At 48.2% G+C, this 19,650-nt stretch overlaps 1 pseudogene across 1 annotated transcript in view; it reads right to left on the bottom strand.

Annotated features, from left to right (window-relative positions):
- The window catches only part of LOC109910219 (catenin alpha-1-like), a 248,566-nt pseudogene that overhangs the window by 164,644 nt on the left and 64,272 nt on the right, over positions 1 to 19,650 (bottom strand). The window contains exon 8 of the transcript XR_004204173.1: positions 14,139 to 14,342. The product of XR_004204173.1 is annotated as a catenin alpha-1-like (transcript). The remainder of the gene's footprint in view (positions 1 to 14,138; positions 14,343 to 19,650) is intronic.

Below are 19,650 nucleotides of genomic sequence, written 5' to 3'. Positions count from 1 at the left end.
CATTTTGTGAATTTTTGCTTGGTGAGCGGACCCCAAAATTACCCATAATGGGCAGTTCTATAACCGAGAAGTATTTTTAGATCCTAATTGGTATGTCAAAATGTATGTTCCTTTTGATGCACAGAAGGCCCTTCTTGCCTCGTCTCTCAAATTGTTCACAGATTTGTGGAAGTCACCTGTGGTGCTGAGATATGTATAGTTGTTTGTATGCTCTAGGGCAACGGTGCCTAGATGGAATTTGTATTTGTGGTCCTGGCAACTGGACCTTTTTTGGAACACCATTATTTTGGTCTTACTGAGATTTACTGTCAGGGCCCAGGTCTGACAGAATCTGTGCAGAATATCTAGGTGCTGCTGTAGGTCCTCCTTGGTTGGTGACAGAAGCACCAGATCATCAGCAAACAGCAGACATTTGACTTCAGTTTCTAGGTAAGAGTGAGGCCGGGTGCTGCAGACTGTTCTAGTGCAATTCGTTGATATATATGTTGAAGAGGGTGGGGCTTAAGCTGCATCCCTGTCTCAACCTGTGGGAAGATTTATTTTGCCAATTTTAACTGCACACTTGATTGTGTACGTGGATTTTATAATGTCAGATGTTCTCTCCCCCAACACCACTTTCCATTGTTTGTATTGTAGACTCATGCCAAATTGAGTCAAAAACTTTTTTGAAAACAACAAGGCATGAGAATACTTTGCCTTTGTTTTGTTGGTCCATTAGGGGTGAATACAATTTGGTGAACAGCCAATTTGACATTTGCTCAATACATTGTTTTCACTGAGGAAATGTACGAGTCTGCTGTTAAGGATAATGCAGAGGATTTTTCCAAACATTGCTGTATCCTTCTCACTCTCCTTTATTTCTTTCACCGTTTCTACCCATCTAACTCCGTCTTTCATTCATTCATTCTCCCGCCTTAACTCTACATCTCCTTCCAGTGTGATTTCCTCCCCATCTCTCCTTCCATCCACCCTCTCTTCATTCCATCTCTCCTGATTGTCTGATATCAGCCTAGATAACACACACACACACACACAGTGATGGGGCTGCCTCTGCATGGGAAGGAGAGAATGTTAGGATCTAATCCATTATTACAGTATAGAAATATAAAGAAATAGAGCTCTGCAATGGGTTCACATAGTGACTAGGAACACAGCCACACACTAGCCCAGGGGTTCCACACACTAGCCCAGGGGTTCCACACACTAGCCCAGGGGTTCCACACACTAGCCCAGGGGTTCCACACACTAGCCCAGGGGTTCCACACACTAGCCCAGGGGTTCCACACACTAGCCCAGGGGTTCCACACACTAGCCCAGGGGTTCCACACACTAGCCCAGGGGTTCCACACACTAGCCCAGGGGTTCCACACACACGGCTAAGGTTTCCCAAACCCACCAATTGAGGTGTCTTGAGTCGCAAAGTTCTTCTTGATTGTCTAGATAGCCATTTTTCATGTCTTGCCGTAGATTGTAAAGCTCATTTAAAACTGAGATATGTACGTTTTGTTGGGTGACCTGACCAACTTCACATATAAATATTTGTTATAGATCTGTCATTCTTATTGAAAGTAAGTCTAAGAAGCGGTAGATCTGTTCTATATAAGAAGAACATGAAAATATTGTACAATCCAGCTGTGCTAAGCTCTTAAGAGATTTACCCAGGAAGACTCACAGCTGTCGTAGGTGATCCAAACACGTATTTACTCAGGGGGGTTGAATACTATCCTGTTAAGGATAGGCAGAATACTGCCCCCTTTACCCTGTGGCACCCCCATAGAGACTGCCAGAGGTCCGGACAACAGGCCCTCTGATTTGACACACTGAACTCTATCAGAGAAGTAGTTGGTGCACCAGGAGAGGGATTCTACACTAGTCTGATTCCCCCTTAGCTTGGAACATTTCTTGTGACCAAAGAAAGAAATGGTGCGTGCAGGATGTTCCCTAATGCTGGAAGGCCCCTGATATAAAGGATAGACTAAATTCACTTAATCTATTTTATGAGAATTTGTCAAGATTCTTATTTGCATAAAATATATGGAGACCAGTCTTATCAATAATAGATAATAGTATTTATTCTTGGAGTGCGCTACCATGTTACCACGAACAGTTTATATACAAAATATGACGTCATTGGTGAATGAATCTCCTCCTCCCGACCAAGACAGAGCAAGTTTAAAAGTTAATTCTGACTCCCCAGCACAGGACACACAACATAACTGAATTAACTCTTGACCCATCACCATTAATCGATCACAACTTAGCTGACAGTTCTAGTTAACTAGTTGGATATAGGGGGCGCTCTTTTAATTTTTGGATGAAAAACGTTCCCGTTTTAAACAAGATATTTTGTCACGAAAAGATGCTCGACTATGCATATAATTGACAGCTTTGGAAAGAAAACACTGATGTTTCCAAAACTGCAAAGATTTTGTCTGTGAGTGCCACAGAACTGATGTTACAGGCGAAACCCAGATAAAAATCCAATCAGGAAGTGCCGCATTTTTTTAAACCGCCTCATGCCAATGACTTCTTATATGGCTGTGAAGGAGCTAGGAGTCAGCTTACGTTTCCCACATTTTCCCCAAGGTGTCTACAGCATTGTGACGTATTTGTAGGCATATCATTGGAAGATTGACCATAAGAGACTACATCTACCAGGTGGTCGCTTGGTGTCCTCCGTTGCAATTATTGTGTAATCTCCAGCTGCAGTATTTTTCCGTTTGCTTCTGATGAGAAGCCAACTGCCACCACTGATAGATTATCAAATAGATATGTGAAAAACACCTTGAGGATTGATTCTAAACAACGTTTGCCATGTTTCTGTCGATATTATGGAGCTAATTTGGAAAAAAAGTTTGGCGATGTAAGTGACTGCATTTTCCGGTCTTTTTCTTAGCCAAACGTGATGAAAAAAACAGCTATTTCGTCTACACAAATAATATTTTGGGGAAAAAAATGAACATTTGCTATCTAACTGAGAGTCTCCTCATTGAAAACATCTGAAGTTCTTCAAAGGTAAATGATTTTACTTGAATGCTTTTCTTGTTTTTGTTAAAATGTTGCCTGCTGAATGCTAGGCTTAATGCTATGCTAGGCTATCAATACTCTTACACAAATGCTTGTGTAGCTTTGGTTGAAAAGCATATGTTGAAAATCTGAGATGACAGTGTTGTTAACAAAAGGCTAAACTTGTGTTTCAATATATTTATTTCATTTCATTTGCGATTTTCATGAATAGGAAAACGTTGCGTTATGGTAATGAGCTTGAGGCTATGATTACGCTCCCGGATACGGGATTGCTCGTCGCTAGAGGTTAACAGAAAACCTAAGGAATGCACTCACTGCCTTATCGAAAACACCCCAGAGCTCAGTTTCGTCGGTTCAACCATAGGGTCGTTAACCTACCTGCTTACTTAACCCACAACCCATTCCTCCCCAGACTAGTTGGAATGGTGTTCATTATCTTTAATTACTCCTTGTTCATGCCACATAATCCCTTCTTTATGAACTAACATTATTAATCAGATATTGTAAAACAGAGTGAGTTTACTTAGTTACAGTTCTATTTAAAATGGGGATATTGTTCAGTCATTTATTCATTAAATTCCCTCTATAGTCCAGAGACCTGTGTTATTAGAGGATGTTTAATTTAATATTTAATTATTTAATTAATCAAATAGGGCAACAAGTTTGAGGAGGGTAAGCAGCAATTAATTGGAAAGCTGTGTCTATCACAACACCACACAGAGCCTGCTTGGCTGTTGGGCTCAATGGGGCTGAGATGCTAATTCAGCACATTGAATGACTGAGGGAATCAACGAGCACGTGACGACACAGGACGAGTCTAAGCTACCCTCTATTGTGCACTCCTCCACTGACCACTGCTTTGTGCATCACGCCATAACTAGGCCGTCGCGGTCGATAAGAACACGGTTAATTGACTCACCTGGATAAAATAAAAAGGTTAAAATGTGCTAAGGGACATGTCACAGCACAGAGAGATGAGCAACATGTTGCACCGCACCATGAAATAGTGATGCCAAAAAAGGTGAACCGAGTTCAATGTACACACTTACTAATATACACAAACGTGTGTGTAATTCAATGCAACGCTTTCAACTCACACACACACAGAGATTACGACGAGGGGAACATTTCTTATCCTGTATAATTACCATGGCAAGTGGGAAACTGTATTTCATCTACCTGCCAGCTCAGCCAATCAATAAGGCTAGAGGTCAACAGGGACCAATCAGGGAGCAGGTGGAAGGAAGTCTGACAGCCTGTTAGTGACGGCTCCTTGGTTTATAGCGCTGGCCGTGAAATAGACAAAGTGTCGGGATGCTAAATCTTTCCCTTGACACATTGCGTGTGCTATAATTTTATTTAATTACGCATATAGATGAGATTAAAACAAGATTTGTTTTTTTTCATTGCCCCCTGGGTTAACCCGTCACTCCCTGACGAAATATAAAACAGGAACATAAAAAATGCAGTTATTTCACCATGTCTCTGCATTTGTAGTGTTTCAGCTACAGCCCTCCAGACCTCTCAACGTTCCATTTAAAATCTACACCTCCGTCGTGACATAGACGAACTTGGAGAGCTGAAATGTTAAGGTTAGAGCTGTCCCAGCTCTAATTCAGCATCTTATAATACAGCAAAGTGGGACCCCCCCCCCCCAAAAAAAACTGTCACTTTAGCGTGCAGCCTAGCACCTTTTTATTGGGTGCCTTAGAGAGCACAGCAGAGCTAAAAGATGCCATCCGCCATTTCCTGGTCGCTAAAATTCCAATAGTTCGCCTAATTTCAGTTGATGTGAAAAAACAAATAAATATAGTGTAGAGAATCATTGTATTTTCAGCAGTTTGAAGCTGGTGCACCAAATGGGAAGCGTAGACACAGAGCACATAGAACATAAATACGTCTTCTCAGACTTGCTTTCAATGAGAATGACATATCTATAACTCCTATTTCTATGTTAATTTAGGCAGGTAGCCAAGAAAGTTACATATTGCAGCTTAAAGGAGAGTAGAGACTGTCTTTAGGGAGAGCCAGGTAGAACAGACAGCAGAGCTGCACTGTGAATTATTATTCATCCCCGACTAGTGACGAGGTGGGGAACAGTCACTGTAGATGCCCGAGGCTAAAGAGAGAGGCGGAGGGGAACAGTCACTGTAGATGCCCGAGGCTAAAGAGAGAGGGAGAGGCGGAGGGGAACAGTCACTGTAGATGCCCGAGGCTAAAGAGAGAGGGAGAGGCGGAGGGGAACAGTCACTGTAGACGCCCGAGGCTAAAGAGAGAGGGAGAGGCGGAGGGGAACAGTCACTGTAGATGCCTGAGGCTAAAGAGAGAGGGAGAGGCGGAGGGGAACAGTCACTGTAGATGCCCGAGGCTAAAGAGAGAGGGAGAGGCGGAGGGGAACAGTCACTGTAGATGCCCGAGGCTAAAGAGAGAGGGAGAGGCAGAGGGGAACAGTCACTGTAGATGCCCGAGGCTAAAGAGAGAGGGAGAGGCGGAGGGGAACAGTCACTGTAGATGCCCGAGGCTAAAGAGAGAGGGAGAGGCGGAGGGGAACAGTCACTGTAGACGCCCGAGGCTAAAGAGAGAGAGAGAGGCAGAGGGGAACAGTCACTGTAGACACCCGAGGCTAAAGAGAGAGGGAGAGGCAGAGGGGAACAGTCACTGTAGACGCCCGAGGCTAAAGAGAGAGGGAGAGTCGGAGGGGAACAGTCACTGTAGATGCCCGAGGCTAAAGAGAGAGGGAGAGGCGGAGGGGAACAGTCACTGTAGATGCCCGAGGCTAAAGAGAGGGAGAGGCGGAGGGGAACAGTCACTGTAGATGCCCGAGGCTAAAGAGAGAGGGAGAGGCGGAGGGGAACAGTCACTGTAGATGCCCGAGGCTAAAGAGAGAGGGAGAGGCAGAGGGGAACAGTCACTGTAGATGCCCGAGGCTAAAGAGAGAGGGAGAGGCGGAGGGGAACAGTCACTGTAGATGCCCGAGGCTAAAGAGAGAGGGAGAGGCAGAGGGGAACAGTCACTGTAGATGCCCGAGGCTAAAGAGAAAGGGAGAGGCAGAGGGGAATAGTCACTGTAGATGCAGAGGCTAAAGAGAGAGGGAGAGGCAGCACAGTGGAGGAGCAGAGAGCAGAGATGTATGTAAGCGGGGGGGGGGGGGGTTACACAGAAGAAATAACAGGTAAAAAGAGGTCCCTCCACAACTCTCATGTGGTGTGGTGTGTGGTGTGGGTGGTGTGTGGTGTGGTGTGTGTCTTGTGGGTGGCGTGTGAGTGGTGTTTGAGAGGCATGGGGTTTTGAGGGGCAATATTAAATCCATGTGGCAGTCAGGGTCAGGGTTATGGTCAACATGTTTCCATTTGAAACTGTCACGACAATATGGAATAATTAAGACTTAAGTTGGTGCGTTAGCATAGCACACGGAAGCTCTCCCAATGACTGGTGAGCCAGTATCAGGGCCGGCTGACTGGTGAGCCAGTATCAGTACCGGCTGACTGGTGAGCCAGTATCAGTACCGGCTGACTGGTGAGCCAGTATCAGTACCGGCTGACTGGTGAGCCAGTATCAGGACCGGCTGACTGGTGAGCCAGTATCAGGACCGGCTGACTGGTGAGCCAGTATCAGGACCGGCTGACTGGTGAGCCAGTATCAGGACCGGCTGACTGGTGAGCCAGTATCAGGACCGGCTGACTGGTGAGCCAGTATCGGGACCGGCTGACTGGTGAGCCAGTATCAGGACCGGCTGACTGGTGAGCCAGTATCAGGACCGGCTGACTGGTGAGCCAGTATCAGGACCAGATGACTGGAACACAGTTTGTGTAACAGTAATAGACTTAGGGCTGTCACCCAATGGGCTGCCACCCAATGTAACAGCAATAGACTTAGGGCTGTCACCCAATGTAACAGCAATAGACTTAGGGCTGCCACCCAATGGGCTGCCACCCAATGGGCTGCCACCCAATGTAACAGCCATAGACTTAGGGCTGTCACCCAATGGGCTGTCACCCAATGGGCTGCCACCCAATGTAACAGCAATAGACTTAGGGCTGCCACCCAATGGGCTGTCACCCAATGGGCTGTCACCCAATGTAACAGCAATAGACTTAGGGCTGCCACCCAATGGGCTGCCACCCAATGTAACAGCAATAGACTTAGGGCTGCCACCCAATGGGCTGTCACCCAATGGGCTGTCACCAGTTCAATAAAATCCAGCACGGTTCCGTATTTCACTGAAAGAAAACGTTTTGTTTTCGAAATGACAGTTACCATCATGACCAAAGGCTCGTATTTCTACGTGTTTATTATAATTAAGGTCATTGATTCGATATTTGATAGAGCAGTCTGACTGAGTGGTGGTAGGCAGCAGCAGGCTCGTAAACATTCATTCAAACACCACTTTCCTTCGTTTGCCTGCAGCTCTTAGCCATGCTAGAAGCACAGCACTGTTTATGACTTCAAGCCTATCAACTCCAGAGATTAGGCAATACGACAGTTCTTATAAGAACGTCCAATAGTCAAAGGTATATGAAATACAAATGGTATGGCGCGTCGTAATTCCTATAATAACTAAAAACCTAAAACCTCTTAAAATGGGAATATTGAAGTCTCATGTTAAAAGGAACCACCAGCTTTCATATGTTCTCATGTTCTGAGTAAGGAACTGAAACGTTAGCTTTCTTACATAGCACATATTGCACTTTTACTGTCTTCTCCAACACGCATTTAAACCAAATTGAACATGTTTCAATATTTATTTGAGATTAAATAGAGTTTGATGTATTACATTAAGTTAAAATAAAAAGGGTTCATTGTTCATTCAGTATTGTTGTAATTGTCATTATTACAAATATCAGCATCAGATTTTTTTACTCCCCAATAAAATCGGTGTTGGCGCTGAAAGATCATAATAAGGTCGACCTCTAGTATGAAGGGTAGTGAGAAGACAAGGGAGTGGGTGGAGACTAGAGGGATAGAGGGTATGAAGGGTAGTGAGAAGACAAGGGAGTGGGTGGAAGCCAGAGGGATAGAGGGTATGAAGGGTAGTGAGAGGACAAAGGAGTGGGTGGAGACTAGAGGGATAGAGGGTATGAAGGGTAGTGAGAAGACAAGGGAGTGGGTGGAAGCCAGAGGGATAGAGGGTATGAAGGGTAGTGAGAGGACAAAGGAGTGGGTGGAGACTAGAGGGATAGAGGGTATGAAGGGTAGTGAGAGGACAAAGGAGTGGGTGTAGACTAGAGGGATAGAGGGTATGAAGGGTAGTGAGAAGACAAGGGAGTGGGTGGAAGCCAAAGGGATAGAGGGTATGAAGGGTAGTGAGAGGACAAAGGAGTGGGTGGAGACTAGGGATAGAGGGTATGAAGGGTAGTGAGAAGACAAGGGAGTGGGTGGAAGCTAGAGGGATAGAGGGTATGAAGGGTAGTGAGAAGACAAGGGAGTGGGTGGAAGCTTGAGGGATAGAGGGTAGTGAGAAGACAAAGGAGTGGGTGTAAGCTAGAGGGATAGAGGGTATGAAGGGTTGTGAGAAGACAAGGGAGTGGGTGGAAGCCACAGGGATAGAGGGTATGAAGGGTTGTGAGAAGACAAGGGAGTGGGTGGAAGCCACAGGGATAGAGGGTATGAAGGGTTGTGAGAAGACAAGGGAGTGGGTGGAAGCCACAGTGATAGAGGGTATGAAGGGTAGTGAGAGGACAAAGGAGTGGGTGGAAGCTAGAGGGATAGAGGGTATGAAGGGTAGTGAGAGGACAAGGGAGTGGGTGGAAGCCAGAGGGATAGAGGGTATGAAGGGTAGTGAGAGGACAAGGGATTGGGTGGAAGCCAGAGGGATAGAGGGTATGAAGGGTAGTGAGAGGACAAAGGAGTGGGTGGAAGCTAGAGGGATAGAGGGTATGAAGGGTAGTGAGAGGACAAGGGAGTGGGTGGAAGCCAGAGGGATAGAGGGTATGAAGGGTAGTGAGAGGACAAGGGAGTGGGTGGAAGCCAGAGGGATAGAGGGTATGAAGGGTAGTGAGAGGACAAAGGAGTGGGTGGAAGCTAGACAGATAGAGAGTATGAAGGGTAGTGAGAGGACAAGGGAGTGGGTGGAAGCCAGAGGGATAGAGGGTATGAAGGGTAGTGAGAGGACAAAGGAGTGGGTGGAAGCTAGACAGATAGAGAGTATGAAGGGTAGTGAGAGGACAAGGGAGTGGGTGGAAGCCACAGTGATAGAGGGTATGAAGGGTAGTGAGAAGACAAGGGATTGGGTGGAAGCCAGAGGGATAGAGGGTATGAAGGGTAGTGAGAGGACAAAGGAGTGGGTGGAAGCTAGAGGGATAGAGGGTATGAAGGGTAGTGAGAGGACAAGGGAGTGGGTGGAAGCCAGAGGGATAGAGTATGAAGGGTAGTGAGAGGACAAGGGAGTGGGTGGAAGCTAGACAGATAGAGAGTATGAAGGGTAGTGAGAGGACAAGGGAGTGGGTGGAAGCCAGAGGGATAGAGGGTATGAAGGGTAGTGAGAGGACAAGGGAGTGGGTGGAAGCCAGAGGGATAGAGGGTATGAAGGGTAGTGAGAGGACAAAGGAGTGGGTGGAAGCCAGAGGGATAGAGTATGAAGGGTAGTGAGAGGACAAGGGAGTGGGTGGAAGCCAGAGGGATAGAGTATGAAGGGTAGTGAGAGGACAAGGGAGTGGGTGGAAGCCAGAGGGATAGAGAAGAGCGAGGGAGGGACACAAAGGGAGAGAGGGAAAATAAAAATAAATAGTGGATAGAAGTCCATCAAGCCAGCCAGTCAGTCATGACTAACTCAAACCCCATGATGTAACAGCAGCGTGTCTGTCTGCCTCTCCTAACAGGCTAGCCCTCCTCTCTTCCCCTCTACACAATCTCTTTCCACAATCAAGTTCGTTGCCATGGTACCGGGGTCGCAAGGTGGACACATATCATGTCCCCGCTCGTCCGCATCGGCTTCCTCTCTCTATCAGACCAGCTGAGCAGCCAATCCCCCCCTGTCAGAGCTGGTCTCCATCGCCATAGTGACAGCCTCAGAGTTCTAAAGAGCTGTGTTCAGACGTGCATCGTGCAGGGGGCCAGAGGGGGGAGGAAGGACCAGTGAAGGGGAAAGTTGTTTTGAAAAGGAGCCTGTTGCATTGGATTGGATGACTATGGCCCTGGAAAAATGTGGCAGAGCCCTGAGTCGCTGCCTGAGACGTAGGGAGACTGGACCATAGCTAGGCAGGTAAAGGACATGTCTGTATAGAGAAGGAATGTAAACAAGACACGTAGGTGACATATGGTTCGGCATCAAATATTCATTCTGGATACAAGTAGAATAAATACTAATCTGAGTAACACCATCGCCTCATCGCCCCCCAGCCTCCAAACGGCGCCCCATCGCCCCAGGCGGCGCCCCATCGCCCCCCATCGCAGGCATAGTCATGTAAGATGAACAGGGAGAAGGAGATGAAAGGTTGGAAGACGGATACGAAGAGGGGAACCCCCCAGGTCCGTTCCATCCAACCTGTTGAGATATGGTCAGTAAGTGATAGGCTTCACTAGCGCTGGGCTAAGGCCGGTACAATTCCCCGCTGTCATTACAGACACGAGGACCATTCAGGAGCACCACTCAAAAGGTCATACGTAGCTATCACACGTCGCACAATGCACATTGATTCAATCATTCAAGCCTCATGAAAAGGTAAAATCTATTGAGCCCATTGACCCGGTCTTCATTCTCCAGGTAAAATCATCGTGCTACGTTCTCCATCATACATTTCTGTTTTGATATGCATCAGATGAATGGTGATCCAGTGACAGTAACCAACACTGGGGTAGGGTACAGGAGGCCCAGAGACAGTAACCAACACTGGGGTAGGGTACAGGAGGCCCAGAGATAGTAACCAACACTGGGGTAGGGTACAGGAGGCCCAGAGACAGTAACCAACACTGGGGTAGGGTACAGGAGGCCCAGAGACAGTAACCAACACTGGGGTAGGGTACAGGAGGCCCAGAGACAGTAACCAACACTGGGGTAGGGTACAGCAGGCCCAGAGACAGTAACCAACACTGGGGTAGGGTACAGCAGGCCCAGAGACAGTAACCAACACTGGGGTAGGGTACAGCAGGCCCAGAGACAGTAACCAACACTGGGGTGGGGTACAGGAGGCCCAGTGACAGTAACCAACACTGGGGTAGGGTACAGCAGGCCCAGAGACAGTAACCAACACTGGGGTGGGGTACAGGAGGCCCAGTGACAGTAACCAACACTGGGGTAGGGTACAGCAGGCCCAGAGACAGTAACCAACACTGGAGTAGGGTACAGCAGGCCCAGAGACAGTAACCAACACTGGGGTAGGGTACAGGAGGCCCAGAGACAGTAACCAACACTGGGGTAGGGTACAGCAGGCCCAGAGACAGTAACCAACACTGGGGTAGGGTACAGCAGGCCCAGAGACAGTAACCAACACTGGGGTGGGGTACAGGAGGCCCAGAGACAGTAACCAACACTGGGGTAGGGTACAGGAGGCCCAGAGACAGTAACCAACACTGGGGTAGGGTACAGGAGGCCCAGAGACAGTAACCAACACTGGGGTAGGGTACAGGAGGCCCAGAGACAGTAACCAACACTGGGGTAGGGTACAGCAGGCCCAGAGACAGTAACCAACACTGGGGTAGGGTACAGGAGGCCCAGAGACAGTAACCAACACTGGGGTGGGGTACAGCAGGCCCAGAGACAGTAACCAACACTGGAGTAGGGTACAGCAGGCCCAGAGACAGTAACCAACACTGGGGTAGGGTACAGGAGGCCCAGAGACAGTAACCAACACTGGGGTAGGGTACAGCAGGCCCAGAGACAGTAACCAACACTGGGGTAGGGTACAGCAGGCCCAGAGACAGTAACCAACACTGGGGTGGGGTACAGGAGGCCCAGAGACAGTAACCAACACTGGGGTAGGGTACAGGAGGCCCAGAGACAGTAACCAACACTGGGGTAGGGTACAGGAGGCCCAGAGACAGTAACCAACACTGGGGTAGGGTACAGGAGGCCCAGAGACAGTAACCAACACTGGGGTAGGGTACAGCAGGCCCAGAGACAGTAACCAACACTGGGGTAGGGTACAGGCGGCCCAGAGACAGTAACCAACACTGGGGTAGGGTACAGGAGGCCCAGAGACAGTAACCAACACTGGGGTGGGGTACAGCAGGCCCAGAGACAGTAACCAACACTGGAGTGGGGTACAGCAGGCCCAGAGACAGTAACCAACACTGGGGTGGGGTACAGCAGGCCCAGAGACAGTAACCAACACTGGGGTGGGGTACAGGAAGCCCAGAGACAGTAACCAACACTGGGGTAGGGTACAGGAGGCCCAGAGACAGTAACCAACACTGGGGTGGGGTACAGGAGGCCCAGAGACAGTAACCAACACTGGGGTGGGGTACAGGAGGCCCAGAGACAGTAACCAACACTGGGGTGGGGTACAGGAGGCCCAGAGACAGTAACCAACACTGGGGTGGGGTACAGGAGGCCCAGAGACAGTAACCAACACTGGGGTAGGGTACAGGAGGCCCAGAGACAGTAACCAACACTGGGGTGGGGTACAGGAGGCCCAGAGACAGTAACCAACACTGGGGTGGGGTACAGGAGGCCCAGAGACAGTAACCAACACTGGGGTGGGGTACAGGAGGCCCAGAGACAGTAACCAACACTGGGGTGGGGTACAGGAGGCCCAGAGACAGTAACCAACACTGGGGTAGGGTACAGGAGGCCCAGAGACAGTAACCAACACTGGGGTGGGGTACAGGAGGCCCAGAGACAGTAACTATCAATCAACCCCCAGCATTCTAGAACCCATCCCTGCAGAACCCTTGGAGATCACCAGCCAGCCCCTTTCTCAGCTCTCCTACCCCCTAAAAAAGGAAGACGGCCCCGCGCAAGCCAGCATAAATCCACTAAACAACGTTGATTTCACAAAGACTATGTTTTTCCCACTAAGCAATCACTAAGTAGACCCAAATCCAGATTGATTACAAAGGCTAGGACTAAAATGGTGTATTTATCATTCTGGGAGAATAATGGGATCTATTGAATGATTAATAGATTTCAGGAGGACAATTATTGTGAGACTAAGAAATTCTTCATCACTAATCGCTTGATAAATGCTTCTTCATGTTTGTACAGGGAAAAAAGAGGAAAGAAATCTGTGTTAGAGGGGGATTCCCGAGTGGTGCAGTGCTAGCTGTGCCACTAGAGATTCTGGGTTCGAGTCCAGGCTCTGTCGCAGCCGGCCGGGACCCATGGGGCGGTACAAAATCGGCCCAGCGTCGTCCGGGTTAGGAGAGGGTTTGGCCCGGCAGGGATGTCCTTGTCCGCATTAGCAACTCCTGTGGCGGGCTTGGTTGGATTGTGTTTCGGAGGACGTACGGCTCTCGGCTGTCGTCTCTCCTGAGTTCGTACGGGAGTTGCAGCGATGAGACAAAACTAACTACCACGAAATTGGGGAGAAAAATGGGGTATAAAAATCTTTTAAAAAAGAGGGGGATTGGGGCAGAGACCCAGGTTCAAACTCAGTCACACAGAGACACTGTTGAGCAAGATAACTACCTACCTGTCATGTCCATGAAGAGGAGAAGATATGGAGATGTGAGAGGAGTCAGAACAGAGAGAAAGAGGAGAGGTGAGGAGTCAGAACATAGAGAGAGAGGAGAGGAGTCAGAACATAGAGAGAGGAGAGGTGAGGAGTCAGAACAGAGAGAGAGGTGTAGAGTCAGCACATAGAGAGAGAGGAGAGGTGAGGAGTCAGAACAGAGAGAGAGGTGTAGAGTCAGAACATAGAGAGAGAGGAGAGGTGAGGAGTCAGAACATAGAGAGAGGAGAGGTGTGGAGTCAGAACATAGAGAGGAGAGGTGAGGAGTCAGAACATAGAGAGAGGAGAGGTGAGGAGTCAGAACAGAGGGAGAAGAGGGGAGTGAAGAGTCAGAAAATAGCAGGAGAAAAAAGATAGTGGAGAGGTGAAACAGCAACTGCGTGAACGTGATGACTTCCACTGTGTCGAGGGCAAGACCGGGAGAGAGAAGATGGAGGGCAAGACCGGGAGAGAGAAGATGGAGGGCAAGACCGGGAGAGAGAAGATGGAGAGTTGGACACTTACATTGCCCATGTACTCAGACAGCAGGTCCTGCAGAGCCTGACGGACAGAGTTGCACTCGGCCACGATGCGCTCGCGCCGGTCATCGCGGGTACAGGACGAGTCGGCCATGAGGGCGGCGCCACTGATGATGCTCTCCAAGCGCTCCTCCAGAGACGGGCGGAAACGCTCCTCGCTAAATGCCAGGGGGTCCACGATGATCTGCTTCTGTTGGACGGAGGGAGTTAGAAAACAGGTCAGAGGGCAACACATTAATACTCCCCACCAGAGACACAGGTTCAATCACCGCATCAACACCTTTTATCCTCTGATGTATTCTCTGTCCAAAGACTCCAAACACCCCGGCAGAGAAAAACAAAATAACATTTATTTAAAAAAAAGATGGAAACAATAAATCAAACTACAAAGACGAGGGTGCATCCAATGATTTGTTTTAGTACGAGAGAGAGAACGAGAGAGAGAACGAGAGCGAGAGAGAGAGAGAGAGAACGAGAGAGAGAGAACGAGAGAGAGAGAGAGAGAGAGAGAACGAGAGAGAGAGAGAGAGAGAGAGAACGAGAGAGAGAACGAGAGAGAGAACGAGAGAGAGAACGAGAGAGAGAGAGAACTGAAAAACAGCTTCGATGCACCTGTACTGACTTCGCCTTCTGGGTGATAGCGGTGTGAACAGGCAGTGGCTCGGGTGGTTGATTTCCTTGATCTTTTTTGGCTTTCCTGTCCAGGAGGACAGGAAGTTTGCCCCCGGTGATGCGTTGGGCACCACCATCTGGGGAGCCCTGCAGCTGCCGTCAGTGCAGTTGCCCAACAAGATGCACTCAATTGTGCATCTGCAGAAATTTGTGAGGGTTTTATGTGCCAAGCCAAATTTCTTCAGCCTCCTGAGGTTAAACAGGCGATATTGGGCCTTCACCACACTGTCTGTGTGGGTGGGCCATTTCAGATCAGTGATGTGAAAAGCTTTGGGTTTCTCGGCGTATACCTTCCCAAATGCGGTCCTGTAAATGTGGATGGAGGCGTGCTCCCTCTGCTGTCTCCTGAAGTCCATGAGAGGTTATTTTCCTGACACTCCCAGGGCCCTCACCTCTTCCCTATAGAATGTCTCGTTGTTGGTAATCAGGCCTACTACTGTTGTGTCGTCTGCCAACTTGATGATTGAGCTGAAGGCGTGCGTGGCGACGCAGTCAAGGGTGAACAGGGAGTACAGGACAGGGCTGCACATGCACCCTTGTGGGGTCCGAATTTGAGGATCAGCGAAGTGGAGGTGTTGTTTCCTACCCTCACTACCTGGGGGCGGCCCGTCAGAAAGTCCTGGACCCAGTTGTACAGGGCTGGGTTCAGACTCAGGGCCTCAAGCTTAATGATGAGCTTGGAGGGTGCTATGGTGTTGAATGCTGAGCTGTAGTCAATTAACAGCATTCTTACATCGGTATTCCTCTTGTCCAGATGGGTTAGGGCAGTGGGCAGTGTGCAGTGTGGTTGAGATTGCATCATCTGTGAATCTATTGGGGCTGTATGCAAATTGAAGTGGGTCTGAGGTGTCAGGTAGGGTGGAGGTGATATGATCCTTAGTCTCTCAAAGCACTTCATGATGATGCGAAGTGAGTGCTATGGGGCGGTAGTCATTTAGCTCAGTTACCTTAGCTTTCTTGGAACCAGGAACAATGGTGGCCCTCTTGAAGCATGTGGGGACAGACTGGGGATAGGGAGAGATTGAATATGTTCGTAAAAACTCCAGCCAGCTGGTCTGCGCATGCTCTGAGGACGCGGCTGGGGATGCCGTCTGGGACAAAGTATAACACGCTTAAATGTCTTCCAAGGCCCAAAGACCTTGGTAGCGGGCCGCGTCGGTGTTATCCTCAAAGCGGGCGAAGGTGCTTAGCTTGTCCAGAAGCGAGACAGTGTTTTCCTTTTGTAGTCCGTGATTGTCTGGAGACCCATGTTACATACGTCTCATATCTGAGGTGTTCAATTGTGACTCCAATGTCTCCTGTATTGACAGTTTGCCTTACGGAGGGAATAACTACACTGTTTGTATTCAGCCATATTCTCAGTCACCTTTCCATGGTTAAATGGGGTGGTTTGTGCTTTCAGTATGGCAAACACCCTTTCAGCTGGCAGATAGAGATGGGAAGAGACCTCAAGGGGGAGAGAAACAGAGAGCGAGAAAGATGACAGGCAGGAGAGACAAAGTGATTTGACAGGATCCGACAGGCCTTCTGTTAAACCTGCAGGGAAGTCTGATGTCTAAACAGTCTATTTTTCAAAAGCCCCAGATGATGGATAATACCTATAGTTATAAACAACACTCCAAATGACACACTATACCCTAGATAGCGCACTCCTTTGGACTGGGGCACACAGGGCTCTAGTCGAAAGTGGGGCTCCATCTACACTGCTCAAAAAAAATAAAGGGAACACTAAAATAACACATCCTAGATCTGAATGAATGAACTATTGAAATAGTTTTTTCTTTACATAGTTGAATGTGCTGACAACAAAATCACAAAAATTAACAATGGAATGTCATTAAAACAAGTCAAAATGAGGCTCAGTAGTGTGTGTGGCCTCCACGTGTCGGTATGACCTCCCTACAACGCCTGGGCATGCTCCTGATGAGGTGGCGGATGGTCTCCTGAGGGATCGCCTCCCAGACCTGGACTAAAGCATCCGCCAACTCCTGGACAGTCTGTGGTGCAACATGGCACAAGCAAATGCCAAACGTCCTGCACGGTGTTGGGCTGTAAGCACAACCCCCACCTGTGGACATCGGGCCCTCATACCACCCTCATGGAGTCTGTTTCTGACCGTTTGAGCAGACACATGCACATTTGTGCTCCTCCTGCTCCTCCTTGCACAAAGGTGGAGGTAGCGGTCCTGCTGCTGGGTTATTGCCCTCCTACGGCCTCCTCCACGTCTCCTGATGTACTGGCCTGTCTCCTGGTAGCGCCTCCATGCTCTGGACACTACGCTGACAGACACAGCAAACCTTCTTGCCACATCTCGCATTGATGTGCCGCACTACCTGAGCCACTTGTGTGGGTTGTAGACTCAGTCTCATGCTACCACTAGAGTGAAGGCACTGCCAGCATTCAAGTGACCAAAACATCAGCCAGGAAGCATAGGAACTGAGAAGTGGTCACAACCTGCAGAGCCACTCCTTTATTGGGGGTGTCTTGCTAATTGCCTATAATTTCCACGTGTTGTCTATTCCATTTGCACAACAGCATGTGAAATTTATTGTCAATCAGTGTTGCTTCCTAAGTGGACAGTTTGATTTCACAGAAGTGTGATTGACTTGGAGTTACATTGTGTTGTTTAAGCGTTCCCTTTATTTTTTTGAGCAGTGTATAACCAGGGCAGCAGGTAGCCTCCAGGTTAGTGTTGGGCCAGTAAACGAAAACAGTAACCTAAAGATCGCTGGTTTCAATGTCGGATCCGACGAGATTAAAAATATATGCCGCTTTGCCCTTGAGCAAGGCACTTAACCCCAACTGCTACAGAAGGCGCTGGACAACTGTGACCTTGGCTATGGCCCCACTCACCGCCCCTGCAAGTGTCTTGGGGATATGTACAAAACGCATTTCCATTACACCAGGGCCTAAAAACTGATCTTTTTTTTGGAAGGTTAATGAAAAATATAATTTCTTTGGACATAATTACACCAAAAACAAACCGATGACATTTATGTTGTATTTATAAAGCAATAAATGTATTACTAGGGCCTTCCGGGTGGCGCAGTGGTCTAGGGCAATGCATCGCAGCGCTAGCTGTGCCACCAGAGACTCTGGGTTCGCTCTCAGGCTCTGTCGCAGGCGGCCGCAACCGGGAGGTCCGTGGGGTGACGCACAATTGGCCTAGCGTCGTCCGGGTAAGGGAGGGTTTGGCCAGTAGGGATATCCTCGTCTCATCGCACGCCAGCGACTCCTGTGGCGGGATGGGCGCAGTGCCCGCTAACCAAGATCGCCAGGTGCACGGTGTTTCCTCCGACACATTGGTGCGGCTGGCTTCCGGGTTGGATGCACGCTGTGTTAAGAAGCAGTGCGGCTTGGTTGGGTTGTGTTTCGGAGGACGCATGGCTTTCGACCTTGGTCTCTCCCGAGCCCGTACGGGAGTTGTAGCGATGAGACAAGATTGTTAGTAATTACTAAGGAAACAGAAACAAGAAATGCATTACTAGAAAGCTCAATCTAAATGATCATCATCTTTGAACCAAAATATCGTGAGACAAAACAGCTGCCTCTTCCTTGGTAGGAGGCACTGGAGTCTCATCACTTGTTCCTGTGAGAATCTCACTAGTAGAAGTCGATGTTTCTTTGCTAGCAATGGAAGAAACTCAAAACTAACCCAAGTGTGACTACCCGCAAAACGTGGCTGGTGAATTAGACATTCTCATACAACAAAATCTACCTCGGATTTGTTAACTCTAGGCACACTTGTACGTAACAGGACGAAATACACACATTCCCCTAATGTATTACTGTTATTTACATAAAACTCTGGTTGGACGTTCGACAGGAGATGAACACAAAGTCATATAAAACTGGGAATTAGAGATGAGCTGAATTAGAGATGAGCTGTCTCAGACATCTTTTACACTGTTAATCTCTGTTGCTTCAAACACGCCTCAGGATATCAATGGGAACAAAGCCTCAATGATTCATCTCCCAACGAGGTTCTCTCAACTTCCTTCTAAATCAATGGATTTCACATGACTGGGAATATCAGATATCAGATCTGTTGACACAGATACACTGCATGACAAAAAGGTAAACCTGATCTTAATTAAAGAGGCTGCCAATTTTTGCAGCTTTTTGATTAAAAATCGCGCAAAATGTCAATGTTCTGCTACTCATGCCAGGAATATAGTATATGATTAGTATGTGTGGATAAAAAAAACACTGAAGTTTCTAAAACTGGTTAACATATTCCCCCAAAAAAATAATCACTCGCATTAATATGGAAAATTATATAAAAATGATATGTACAGTGTGTGCAAATGAGGTAAGATAAGAAAATAGGCAATAGAAAGGCCGTAGTGGCGAAGTAATTACAATTCAGCATTTAAACACTGGCGTGATAGATATGCAGAAAATGAATGTGCAAGTAGAGATACTGGGGTGCAAAGGATCAAAATAAATAATATATGGGATGAGGTAGTTGGATGGGCTATTTACAGATGGGCTATTTACAGGTGCAGTGATCTGTGAGCTGCTCTGACAGCTGGTGCTTAAAGCTAGTGAGGGGGGTATGAGTCTCTAGCTTCAGTGATTTTTGAGATTTGTTCCAGTCATTGGCAGCAGAGAACTGGAAGGAAAGGCGGCCAAAATGAGGAATTGGCTTTTGGGGATGACCAGTGAGATATACATGCTGGAGCGTGTGCTACGAGTGGGGGCTGCTATGGTGACCAGTGAGATAAGGCGGGGCTTTACCTAGCAATGACTTATAAATGTTATAGTTCCAATTCATCCCAAAGATGTTAGATGGAGTGGAGGTCAGGGCTCTGTGCAGGCCAGTC

This window comes from Oncorhynchus kisutch, linkage group LG19 (genome assembly GCF_002021735.2).
Source record: "Oncorhynchus kisutch isolate 150728-3 linkage group LG19, Okis_V2, whole genome shotgun sequence".
NCBI classification, from domain to species: domain Eukaryota; kingdom Metazoa; phylum Chordata; class Actinopteri; order Salmoniformes; family Salmonidae; genus Oncorhynchus; species Oncorhynchus kisutch.
Note: the sequence above shows the minus strand (reverse complement) of the source record. Positions and strands in the feature narration are given on the sequence as shown.